The sequence below is a fragment of the Balaenoptera borealis genome (assembly GCF_965194805.1).
Source record: "Balaenoptera borealis genome assembly, chromosome: X".
NCBI lineage: Eukaryota > Metazoa > Chordata > Mammalia > Artiodactyla > Balaenopteridae > Balaenoptera > Balaenoptera borealis.
The window spans coordinates 68,848,379-68,862,367 of NC_138881.1; the positions used below are offsets into that span (position 1 = coordinate 68,848,379).

The following is a 13,989-nucleotide window of genomic DNA, read 5'->3' on the forward strand; positions in this document are numbered from 1 at the left end:
TCTTTATTATTTCCTTCCTTCTGCTAACTTTGAGCTTACTTTGTTCTTCTTTTTTCTAGTTCCTTGAGGCATAGAGTTAGATTGTTTAAGATTTTCCTTGTTTCTTAATGTAGGCATTTATGGCTTTGAACTTGCCTCTTAGAACTGTTTTTGCTGCATCGTATAAGTTTTGGTATGTTATGTTTCCATTTTTATTTGTCTCAGGATACTTTTTATATTCTCCTTTAATTTCTTCTTTGATCCATTGGCTGTTCAGGAGAGTGTAATTTAATTTCTATGTATTCATGAGTTTTCCAGTTTTCTTCATCTTGATTTCTAGTTTCATACCATAGTAGTCAGAGAAAATATTTGGTATGACTTAAATCTTCTTGAAATTTTAAGACTTGTTTTGTGGCCTAACATACGATATTTCCTAGAAAAATGTTCCATGTGCACTCAAGGACAATGTGTTCTGCTGTTCTCAGATAGAATGGTGGGTATACGTGAGGTCTGTTTGGTCTACAGTGTTGTTCATATCTCTTGTTTCTTTGTTGATTCTCTGGATAATCTACTCAGTGTTGAGAATTGGATATTAATGTCCCCCAACTATTATTGCACTGCTTTAGCTCTGTTAATTTTTTTTATAATGTATTTAGGTGCTCTAATGTTGGGTTCCTAAAAATCTATGATTGATATATCTTCTTGATACATTGACTTTGTCATTATATAATGACATTTTTTTGTCTCTTGTTACTATTTTTAATTCAAAGTCTCTTTTGTCTGTTATAGGTATAGCTATTCCTGCTTTCTGGGGGTTACTGTTTGCTTGAAATAATTTTCTATCCCTTCACTCTTAGTCTATGTATGTCATTAAGGCTAAAGTGACTCTCTTGTAAGCAGAATAACACAGGATCTTGTTTTATTACCCATTCAGCCATTCTGTGTCTTTCAACTGTAATTTTATGCTACATTCTTATGTTTTTATGATGTTAGCCTCAAAAAATTAGCATAAAATTAGCATAAAATAAAGTTAGCATACGTTTACTTCCACCCAAAGAACTCCCTTTATTATTTCTTGTATGGCAGATCTAAGACAGTGGTATCCTCAGTACTTTTTTGAGAAAGTCTTTATCTATCCTTCATTTCTTCTCTCTTTTTTTTTTTTTTTATAATTTAGGGAGAATTAATGTCTCTGACAAGACTGACTTTTATTTATTTATTTTTTTTAAAGATGTTTTCTGGCTTTATTTATTTATTTATTTTTGGCTGTGTTGGGTCTTCGTTTCTGTGCGAGGGCTTTCTCCAGTTGCAGCAAGCGGGGGCCACTCCTCATCACGGTGCGCGGGCCTCTCACCATCGCGGCCTCTCCCGTTGTGGAGCACAGGCTCCAGATGCGCAGGCTCAGCAGTTGTGGCTCATGGGCCCAGCCGCTCCGCGGCACGCGGGATCTTCCCAGACCAGGGCTCGAACCCGTGTCCCCTGCATTAGCAGGCAGACTCCCAAACACTGCACCACCAGGGAAGCCCTATCCTTCATTTCTGAAGAACAGCTTTTTCAGGTATAGAATTCTTGGTAGACAGTTTATTTTTGTATCAATATTTTGAATATATTATTTATTCTCTTCTGACCTGAAAAGTTTTTGACAAACCCATCTGTAGTCTTTTGGGGGTTCCCTTATATGTAACTTCTCTCTTTTCTCTTGCTGCTTTCAAAATTCTTTCTTTGTCTTTGACTTTTGACAATTATAATCTGTTTCATTGTAGCCCTATTTAAGTTCAATCTATTTGGGATACTTTGGGCTTCAGGATCTGGATGTCCAATTCTCTCCCTTGGTTTGGGAAGTTTTCAGCCATTATTGCTTTAAATACACCTTCTGTCCCTTTCTATTCTGCTTCTGGAATTCTCAAAATGAGGATATTGTTTCTTTGGATTATATTCCATAAATACTGTAGGTGCTCTTCACTCTTTTTTAATTCTTTTTTTTTCTTTTTGTTCCTCTGACTCAATAATTTGAAATGTCTCACCTTGTAAATCAATTATTTTTTCTTCTGCATGTTTGAGTCTGCTTTTGAAGTTCTATATTAAACTTTTCAGTTCAGTCATTATATTTTTCAGCTCTAGCATTACTGTTTTGCTTTAATGGTTTTTATTTCTTTGTTCAACTTCTAATCTGTGTGTGTTGTAGTTCACTAAACTTCTTTAAAAGGGTTATTTTGAATTATTTGTCTGACAGTTCACAGAACTCCATTTCTTTAAGATAGATTATTGGAGCTTTATTAGTTTCCTTTGGTAGAGTTATGCTTATCTGATTTTTCAAGATTCTTGATTTATTACATTCATAGCTGGCATTTGTGTAAGCAGTCTCCTCTTCCAGACTTTACAGATTTGACTTGGCATAGACAGTACTTCACTAGTCAGCTCAGTTTGGGTTTCTGGATGTGTCAGCTGGTAATGTCCTTGGGCAGGTGTGGCTGGCTATTAAGTTCTATTTTTGGTCAAGGCCACTGCCTAAGCTCTAGTGTAGGGAAGGGTATCACTGGCTGAGAACAGTTGGATAGAACAGCTGGCTTGGTTCCCTGTCCATTAAAGGCTGTAGAATAGACTTCAGTTTGCCTGTGTTCTCTGGCCAAGCTTTCTAGAGTGTCATCACTGGGTACTATACTCAAAGGTAGGTATGGATATGAATTAGCCTCCTTTGCCTGGCAGGACATCAGAATGAGCCCCAAGGCCTGCATAGCTCATTGTTTGGGGACCCAAATTAGGCAAGACTTGGTACAAAATTTTCTGGCCAGGGAAAGCCACCTGATTTACTCAGCAGATAGGGCAAGCCATGAACTATGCTCTCTGTTCAAGCGCCACTATAAGCAAGGGTGGGCTATGCAACTTCCCATGTGCTCTGGTTAGGTTCCCTGGTCACTGATTGAAGGTTATACTCAGCAATTGATTGGGCTATGAATAAGGTTCTCTGCCCAGATGGAGTGGAAAGATTAATTCCAAGGATGAAAATGCTCTCTGATTGTGGTCTTGTCTCAAACCAACCCACACCCCAAGTTTTCTGACTGAACAGGGCCACTAGTTTTTTCTCTATAGACAATCAACCCTGCCTACTCGACTCTCCACTCAAGTGTTGCTGAGTTATGCAGATTTTCAAGTGTTTTGGCCAAGATTTCTGGGGGACAGAGCCAAAATCTACACTCAGCAGTGGGTGGGGCTACGTATTAGCTCCACTGCCTGGGTCAAACAGTAAAGCCAGGTCCAAGCAGTCCCCCAAGTGTTCCCAGTCAGGCTTTCTGGTTGAAAAGGATCAGGACCTGCAATAAGCAATGGGTATGACTATAGATTTGATCCCTTCTCTGGGCAAAAGAGAAAATCTACCTCCATGCAAACTTCCAATTATTCCCAGTCAGCCTTTCTGGTTGGGAGGTGCTGGGAGCTACATTCAGTAGTGGATAAGGTTATGAATCACCTCCCTTGCCTGGGTGTAGTGGTAGTGGGAGAAACTAGTTCCAAGCTCAGAAAGGCTCTTTGCCTGTGGTCTTGACTCAAACTGACTCACACTCTAAGTTCCTGGCTGAAAGGTGACATGGGCTTTCCCCTGTGGAAGACCAGATTTGCTTGCTGTACTCTCTGCTCAAGTGTTACTGAGCTACATAGCCTCTGGGTGTTTCAACCAGGATTTCTGTTCAGGCAGCAACAAGATTTACACTCAGCAATGGACTATGCTCAGTTTCTCTGCCTGAACAGGAGGAAGGGTGATGATAAACCAGGCTCAGTGCTGGCAAACTCTTCATTTAAAGACACAAATCAGGAAGACCTGCACCCTGCTGAAGTCTCTGGTCAGACTGCATCACTGTCTTGGCTCTGCAGGTAAGCAAAGTTATGGGTTGAAACTATTACTTTGGTGCTGCATGTAGGATTGGTGTGCCAAGATCTGAGAATTGCTTGTCACAAGCCCCTCCCCTTCTCCATCACAATCAGATTCTTAGTGGTCAAGCCCCACAGATTCCCCCACCTTCCTTGTGAGGTGAGACCAGAGTGGGAACTCTTAAGAAGAAATATACAATGCTGGGGGAGCTGAATGTTTATCCTGAGCTCTCTTTTCTCACTGGAGGAACCATACACTAAAGGGAGAACTCTGGGTGTCCTGCTATACTGTCTTTGTGGAGGGGCAAGTCAGTAACCACTCCTCTTAACCTTTTAATGCAGTCTATCTTGGTCTCTGTGGTTCAGTGGACTGTCTCATCCTCATCCCCATGTTCTAGGATTTTCTCAGTGAAGTCTTGTACATGAATGGTTGTTAGTTGTTCTTGTGAAGTGGAACAAAGTCTGGAATAACCTGTCATTAACTTGAAGATGTCACTCTCTAATCCATTTTTAATGTAATTCCTGTTGAAGTAGAATGTATGTGTGCATTTTGCTTATGTTTTCTATAGGTCTTATGTCTTTTTTGTTTCTTAATTCCTTGTATAAGATAGATACTTTCTCTCATACTATTTTAATGCCTTTGTCATTTCTTTTAGTATATTTTTGGAGTTGTTTTCTTAGTTTCACAGTATATTGGAATTAACATCTTAATTTATAACAATTTAGATTAGTACAAACTTAACTTGAATAGTTTACAAAATCATTTCTTCTCTATAGCTCAGTTCCCTCCCCTGCTGCATTGTGCTGTTATTGACATACCAATTATATATTTATATGTTTTATACCCATCATACTTATATAATTATGTTTTTTTTTTTAATTAGGTAGAAAGAAAAAAAGTTTTACAAACAAAAGCACATGAATCCTCTTAAAAGTTGTCTATGTATTTATATTTACCTCTGCTTTTATTGAGGATCCAGTGTAGTTATCTCTCTTGTTACTTTCAAGATTTTTTCTTTGTCTCTTGCTTTCAAAGGCATATTAGTCAGAGTTATCCAGAGAAATAGCACCAATAGGATATATAAATATATATACAAAGATATTTAATATGAGAAATTGGCTTAAGGGATTGTGGAGACTGAGAAGTCCCATGATCTGCTGTCTGCAAGCTGCGGACCCAAGAAAGCCCGTGGTGTAGTTTCAGTTCAAACCCAAAGGTCTAAGAAGCAAAGAAGTCAATGGTGTTAGTCTCAGTCTGAGTCTAAAGACCTGAGAACAAAGAGCACTAACGTCCATGGACAGGAAAAGATGGATGTCCAGAGTAAGCAGAGAGAAAATTCACTCTTCTTCTGTCTTTTTATTTTGTACAGGCCCTCAACAGATTAGATGACGTTCCCTTGCATTGGTGAAGGTGATTATTTTTCCTCAGTCTACCAATTAAAATATTAACCTCTTCCAGAAACAACCTCACAGACATACCCAGAAATAATGTTTTACCAGCTATCTGAACATTTCTTACCACAGCCAAGTTGACCCATAAAATTAACCATCGCAAATAATTTTATTAAAATCTGTCTAGTTTTGGATCTCTGAGTTTGTACTACTTGTGTTCACTGAGTGTCTTGGATGTCTAGATCAATGGTTTTCATAAAGTTGAACTTTTCAGTTATTATTTTTTCACATATTATTTCTGCACCATTTACTCTCTCCTATCCTTTGGAATTTATTTTATTGTATGTTGGTAAGCAAGATGATGTCTCAGAGTTTTCTGACTGTTTATTTTCTTTTTTTTCCCCTGTCATTTCTTCAGACTAGACACTCTCAATTGCCCTGTCATCAAATTCACTGATTTTTTTTCTTTTGCCTACTAAAATCTGCATTTGAGTCTCTCTAGAATTTTTTTTTTTATTTCAATTATTTTACTTTCAACTGCAGAGTTTCTATTCAATTTTTTATCATTTTATCTCTATATTGATATTCTATTTGGTAAGATGTTGTTCTCGTATTTCCTTTAATTCTATCAAATGTTTTTCTTTAGTTCCTTGAAAATATATTCTGTAGCCAATTTAAAACCAATTTAAAGTCTTTGGGTGCTCGCTCAGGGAAAGTTTTTAATGATCGCCTTTTTATTCATGTTTGAGCCAATCTTTCACGCTTCTTTGAATGGCATGATTGATTTTGTTGTTGAAAACTGGATATTTTAAATAAAAAATGTGTTAGCCCTATAAATCAGATTGTCCCTGTACAGTGTTTGCTTTCATTGTTTGTTGTTTGTGGCATTGTTTGCTTGCTTAGTGACATTTCTTATCTTATTTTGTAAAGTCTTTATTCTTTGGCTTGTTTAGCCAATGAAATACCTTCTCAGTTATGTCAGCAATCAGCTAGTGATTGCACATATAATTCCTCAAATGTCTGGAACCAAAAAGTCTCACAGTCATTTCCTAGGTTCTCTGTGTGTGAGGACACATCTTCAACACTCACTAAAGTAGTTTATAACTGGCTTAGCCTTCCTTTCCTGCTTGTACAGAGCCTTGAGTTCAGCCACAGCAAGAGCTTAGAGGCTTCTTAGTTTTAATACGCACATAGTCCTATGAATACATCTCCTTCTACATTAGCAAGAATATGCTAAAAATTTTCAAGGCCCCAATGGGGGCTAATTCTCCATATTTTTCTTGTTAAGATTTTTGGTTAGCCTATTGTTGGTCCCAGCTCCTATCCACTATCTCAGACAGTCTTAAAGTTAAACAATTGCCTGTAAATATTTTCAAAATATGCCCACATGGAAAAGACTTCACAGTTGACAAACTACAAGTCATGTGAAAAAAAAGCCTTTCAAGTTGTGTCTTTCAGGGAACCACGAGGCAGGCCATATAATTGACAAATCCCTGAAAATGAGGTTTTAAAGGAGCTCTAACCCTGCTTTTCCCCTAGTTGATGCCAGATTGCTATATTTAATTGTGAATCATGGGCTGTAGAATTTCAACACTACCATGGAGCTGTAGAGGAAGATATAGGAATAGGTCAAGTTAAAATGTGTAAAAGCTCACTGATATTACCAAGTAATAACCTTTTTCTCTAAAATAAAAGCTTTTTCGATTGCTGCAAGCCTTAGATTAATTTCTAGAATTCTGAAAATGTTGATTTTTACAATTGTAAAAATTTTCACATTTCTTGTCCAAGATTTATACTGTACCATTTCATTGGCATCACCTCCAAATTAAGTTTATAGGAGCTGTCAGTGATTGACTTTAGAACTCACTTTATTCATTCTTCTTAATATTATCCCAATTAAAATAAATCCATTTGAGAAGAACCCCACTCAAATAAAGAACTCTACTTTTCTATCTATGTGTTTCTTATAGAAGAAACATAAGTATATAAATACATATAAGGTAGAATATGAGAAATTGCATAAGAAAAATGTTGAGAAAGTGTTGTGGGAAACTCTCAGGGAAGAAAGATCACTTTTGGGAATGAGCAAAGACTTCCTGAATAAAATGCAAGCTCTTATCTTTCCAAATCCCCATTCCATTTTGCACCATTTGTATGTTACTTGCAGAATTTTTCTTTTGCATAGATATTTATAATTCTTGTAGCCCTTCTACCCCCCAACTGCAGCCCACTAGGCTGCAAGTTCCTTAGAGGCAAAGACTATATCTTAATATACCTCAGAACATAACATCACTTAGAGTCAAGCAGCACAGTGGGTATTAAATTTATATTAAACAGTATTTGAATAAATCAATGAAATACTTAAAGGAAAATCCCAAGCAAAAATTATGTGAGTTTTTGGTTTAGAAGCAAGTACACCAATCTTGGGACCTTATCTGGCTTCCTTCACTTGAGAATTAAAAAATAATAAAGAATTACACATAACTGAGAACTATAAAAATAGCTAAATAAAATGGAACCATTTGACATGCCTTAGGCAAAATTATTGGCAAGAAATCACCTTCAAAGAACTGAAGTGAATCCACACACAATCTGTGTGGACTCATATAACACCTTGAATATGGTAAATATCCTCTACTGGTAATGCCAGCTTGTTCAGAGTCGTAGGTGAGAATTCAGAATTTCTGTCTGCATTAAGCCTATAAATGTGATAAAATTAGGATATCAAGTGAGAACTTGTGTAGAAGTTAGCCTAGAGCCATCACACACCAGCACAGACCACCACTCCACACCTCACCCTAGGTGACTGAGGAGCCTGAGATGGGATTAGGAAATCAGGCTACATGCTGTTCTCAGGGAACTACCATCCAAAGTAGATTTTTTCATATGCTATGCAGGCTGACTCTATTACCTAGATTTTACACTAATAGTTTACCAACTAACTCTAATTTACATTGCTCTACATATATATGAAAGACCTCTTAAAACTGTGACTGTTTAAACTATGGATAATACTACAAATTCTCCATCAACCTAAGCCTATAACTTTGGTTTAGTCACTTCATTTATTTGTTATAATTTTCCTTTCTTTAAAATTAGGAAATTAAACCAAAGGATTTTTAATGTTCATGATTATCTGAACACAGATATTCTCACAGGAAGGAATAATTTTGTCCAGTAATTTATCTATTTCTCACAGCATGGACACATTAAACATATAAGGAAATACAATTTTCTTAAGAAACTATTAAAATTGATTATTACCTTTTTAGAACCTTTTCAAATCCTACAGAGACACCTGGGGAAACTGAAATTGTAATCTGGTTTAGAAAGGTATATTTTGAAGACAAAGCATTATTTTAGTTAAAAAATCAATTTCTACATCTTTTTCTCTAGATGTATTTTAACAAAATATTTTCCACAGTGAAGTTAATTATATTTACTTCCTACATTAAAAGTGCATTAAAACCAATTTATTAAACACCCATTTTTTGAATTCTGACTTCATGTAAAGTGCTGTTGTAGAGGAAGAGAAAAAAACAAACAACAAAGACACATAGTCTGCCCTGAAGGACTTTGCAATCTATTAGAGTGATATATCTGTACCCGGAGTACAAGGCATAGAGAAATTAGAACCATAATAGAAGTATAAGAATTTTGTTATTAAATGATAAAATAAAAAATTATTAATTCTAAATTTGGTATACCTGAAAACATACTGGAAATGCCTTCTGTTTATACATGTAATAGATTCATTTAAAATGTATGTTAGGGGCTTCCCTGGTGGCGCAGTGGTTGAGAGTCTGCCTGCCAATGCAGGGGACAAGGGTTCGAGCCCTGGTCCAGGAGGATCCCACATGCCGTGGAGCGACTGGGCCCGTGAGCCACAATTGCTGAGCCTGCGCGTCTGGAGCCTGTGCTCCACAGCAAGAGAGGCCACGATAGTGAGAGGCCCGCGCACCGCGATGAAGAGTGGCCCCCGCTTGCCGCAACTGGAGAAAGCCCTCGCACAGAAACGAAGACCCAACACAGCCAAAAATAAATAAATAAATAAAAATTAAAATATATAACTTATTAAAAACAAACAAACAAACAAGTGGCCCCAAAGCTTTAAAAAAAAAAATGTATGGGGCCCTTCGGAGAAGATGGCGGAAGAGTAAGACGCGGAGATCACCTTCCTTCCCACAGATACAGTAGAAATACATCTACACGTGGAACTGCTCCTACAGAACACCCACTGAACGCTGGCAGAAAACGTCAGACCTCCCAAAAGGCAAGAAACTCCCCCCGTACTTGGGTAGGGCAAAAGAAAAAAGAAATAACAGAGACAAAAGAATAGGGACGGCACCTGCACCAGTGGGAGGGAGCTGTGAAGGAGGAAAGATTTCCACGCACTAGGAGCCCCTTCGCGGGCAGAGACTGCGGGTGGCAGAGGGGGGAAGCTTCGGAGCCACGGAGGAGAGCGCAGCCACAGGGGTGCGGAGGGCAAAGCGGAGAGATTCCCGCACTTCCCGCACGGAGGCTCGGCGCTGACCAGCACTCACCAGCCCGAGAGGCTTGTCTGCTCAGCCGCCGGGGCGGGCGGGGCTGGGAGCTGAGGCTCGGGCTTCGGTCACAGGGAGAGGACTGGGGTTGGCGGCGTGAACACAGCCTGAAGGGGTTAGCGCACCACAGCTAGCCGGGAGGGAGTCCGGGAAAAAGTCTGCAGCTGCCGAAGAGGCAAGAGACTTTTTCTTCCCTGTTTCCTGGTGCGCGAGGAGAGGGGATTCAGAGCGCCGCCTAAACGAACTTCAGAGACGGGCGCGAGCCGCAGCTAACAGCGCGGATCCCATAGCAACAGGGGCGCAGAGGGAAAAACGGAGAGACTCCCGCACAGAGGCTCGGCGCCGAGCAGTGCTCACCAGCCCGAGAGGCTTGTCTGCTCCCCCGCCGGGGCGGGCGGGGCTGGGAGCGGAGGCTCGGGCTTCGGTCGGATCGCAGGGAGAGGACTGGGGCTGGCGGCGTGAACACAGCCTGAAGGGGTTAGCGCACCACAGCTGGCTGGGAGGGAGACCGGGAAAAAGTCTGCAGCTGCCGAAGAGGCAAGAGACTTTTTCTTGCCTCTTTGTTTCGCGGCGCGCAAGGAGAGGGGATTCAGAGCGCCGCCTAAACGAACTCCAGAAACTGGCGCGAGCCGCGGCTATCAGCGCGGACCCCAGAGACAGGCGTGAGACGATGGGGCTGCTGCTGCCGCCTCCAAGAAGCCTGTGTGCGAGCACAGGTCACTCTCCACACCGCCCCTCCCGAGAGCCCGTGCAGCCCGCCACTGCCAGGGTCCCGTGATCCAGGGACAACATCCTCCGGGAGAACGCACTGCGCGCCTCAGGCTGCTGCAACGTCATGCCGGCCTCTGACGCCGCAGGCTCGCCCCGCCTCCTCTGTACCCCTCCCTCCCCGCGGCCTGGGTGAGCCAGAGTCCCCGAAGCAGCTGCTCCTTTAACCCCGTCCTGTCTGGGCGGGGAACAGACGCCCTCAGGCGACCTACACGCAGAGGCGGGTCCAAATCCAAAGCTGATCCCCAGGAGCTGTGCGAACAGAGAAGAGGAGGGGAAATCTGTCCCAGCAGCCTCAGAAGAAGCGGATTAAAACTCCACAAACAACTTGATGTGCCTGCATCTGTTGAATACCTGAATAGACAACGAATCATCCCAAATTCAGGAGGTGGACTTTGGGAGCAGGATATATTAATTTTTCCCCTTTTCCTCTTTTTTTTGTGAGTGTATATGTATATGCTTCTGGGGGAGATTTTGTCTGTATAGCTTTGCTTTACAATAGCTTTATTTTACTTCACTATATTATAGCTTCTTTCTTTCTTTTCTTTCTTTCTTTCTTTCTTTCTTTCCTTCCTTCCTTCCTTCCTTCCTCCTTCCTTCCTTCCTTCCTTCCTTCCTTTCTTTCTTTCTTTCTATTTTTTCTCCCTTTTACTCTGAGCCGTGTGGACGAAAGGCTCTTGGTGCTTCAGCCAGGCATCAGGGCCGTACCTCGGAGGTGGGAGAGCCAACTTCAGGACACTGGTCCACAAGAGACCTCCCAGCTCCACGTAATACCAAACGGCAAAAATCTCTCAGAGATCTCCATCTCAACATCAAGACCCAGCATCACTCAATGACCAGCAAGCTACAGGGCTGAACACCCTATGCCAAACAACTAGCAAGACAGGAACACAGCCTCATCCATTAGCAGAGAGGCTGCCTAAAATCATAATAAGGCCACAGACACCCCAAAATACACCACCAGACGTGGACGTGCCCACCAGAAAGACAAGATCCAGCCTCATCCACCAGAGCTCAGGCACTAGTTCCCTCCACCAGGAAGCCTACACAACCCACTGAACCAACCTTAGCCACTGGGGACAGATACCAAAAACAACGGGAACTACAAACCTGCAACCTGTGATAAGGAGACCCCAAACACAGTAAGATAAGCAAAATGAGACGACAGAAAAACACACAGCAGATGAAGGAGCAGGGTCAAAACACACCAGACTTAACAAATGAAGAGGAAATAGGTAGTCTACCTGAAAAAGAATTCAGAATAATGATAGTAAGGATGATCCAAAATCTTGGAAATAGAATAGACAAAATGCAAGAAGCATTTAACAAGGACGTAGAAGAACTAAAGAGGAATCAAGCAATGATGAAAAACACAATAAATGAAATTAAAAATACTCTAGATGGGATCAATAGCAGAATAACTGAGGCAGAAGAAAGGATAAGTGACCTGGAAGATAAAATGGTGGAAATAACTACTGCAGAGCAGGATAAAGAAAAAAGAATGAAAAGAACTGAGGACAGTCTCAGAGACCTCTGGGACAGCATTAAATGCACCAACATTCGAATTATAGGGGTCCCAGAAGAAGAAGAGAAAAAGAAAGGGACTGAGAAAGTATTTGAAGAGATTATAGTTGAAAATTTCCCTAATATGCGAAAGGAAATAGTTAATCAAGTCCTGGATGCACAGAGAGTCCCATACAAGATAAACCCAAGGAGAAACACGCCAAGACACATATTAATCAAACTGTCAAAAATTAAATATAAGGAAAACATATTAAAGGCAGCAAGGGAAAAAAAACAAATAACACACAAGGGAATCCCCATAAGGTTAACATCTGATCTTTCAGCAGAAACTCTGCAAGCCAGAAGGGAGTGGCAGGATATACTTAAAGTGATGAAGGAGAAGAACCTACAACCAAGATTACTCTACCCAGCAAGGATCTCATTCAAATGTGATGGAGAAATTAAAACCTTTACAGACAAGCAAAAGCTGAGAGAGTTCAGCACTACCAAACCAGCTTTACAACAAATGCTAAAGGAACTTCTCTAGGCAAGAAACACAAGAGAAGGAAAACACCTACAATAACAAACCCAAAACATTTAAGAAAATGGGAATAGGAACATACATATCGATAATTACCTTGAATGTAAATGGATTAAATGCTCCCACCAAAAGACACAGGCTGGCTGAATGGATACAAAAACAAGACCCATATATATGCTGTCTACAAGAGACCCACTTCAGACCTAGAGACACATACAGACTGAAAGTGAGGGGATGGAAAAAGATATTCCATGCAAATGGAAATCAAAAGAAAGCTGGAGTAGCAATTCTCATATCAGACAAAATAGACTTTAAAATAAAGACTATTACAAGAGACAAAGAAGGACACTATATAATGATCAAGGGATCGATCCAAGAGGAAGGTATAACAATTGTAAATATTTATGCACCCAACATAGGAGCACCTCAATACATAAGGCAAGTACTAACAGCCATAAAAGGGGAAATCGACAGCAACACAATCATAGTAGGGGACTTTAACACCCCACTTTCACCAATGGACAGATCATCCAAAATGAAAATAAATAAGGAAACACAAGCTTTAAATGATACATTAAACAAGATGGACTTAATTGATATTTATAGGACATTCCACCCAAAAACAACAGAATACACATTTTTCTCAAGTGCTCATGGAACATTCTCCAGGATAGATCATATCTTGGGTCACAAATCAAACCTTGGTAAATTTAAGAAAATTGAAATCGTATCAAGTATCTTTTCTGACCACAACGCTATGAGACTAGATATCAATTACAGGAAAAGATCTGTAAAAAATACAAACACATGGAGGCTACACAATACATTACTTAATAATGAAGTGATTACTGAAGAAATCAAAGGGGAAATCAAAAAATACCTAGAAATAAATGACAATGGAGATACGACGACCCAAAACCTATGGGACGCAGCAAAAGCAGTGCTAAGAGGGAAGTTTATAGCAATACAAGCCTACCTCAAGAAACAGGAAACATCTCGAATAAACAACCTAACCTTGCACCTAAAGCAATTAGAGAAAGAAGAACAAAAAAACCCCAAAGCCAGCAGAAGGAAAGAAATTATAAAGATCAGGTCAGAAATAAATGAAAAAGAAATGAAGGAAACAATAGCAAAAATCAATGAAAGTAAAAGCTGGTTCTTTGAGAAGATAAACAAAATTGATAAAACATTAGCCAGACTCATCAAGAGAAAAAGGGAGAAGACTCAGATCAATAGAATTAGAAATGAAAAAGGAGAAATAACCACTGACACAGCAGAAATACAAAAGATCATGAGAGATTACTACAAGCAACTCTATGCCAATAAAATGGACAACCTGGAAGAAATGGACAGATTCTTAGAAATGCACAAACTGCCGAGACTGAACCAGGAAGAAAT

General features: G+C 40.1%; 1 long non-coding RNA gene across 1 annotated transcript in view; it reads right to left on the reverse strand.

Annotated features, from left to right (window-relative positions):
• LOC309620858 overlaps positions 1 to 13,989 on the reverse strand; it is a 491,448-nt gene that overhangs the window by 171,242 nt on the left and 306,217 nt on the right. The gene's annotated exons all lie outside the window — the stretch shown is intronic.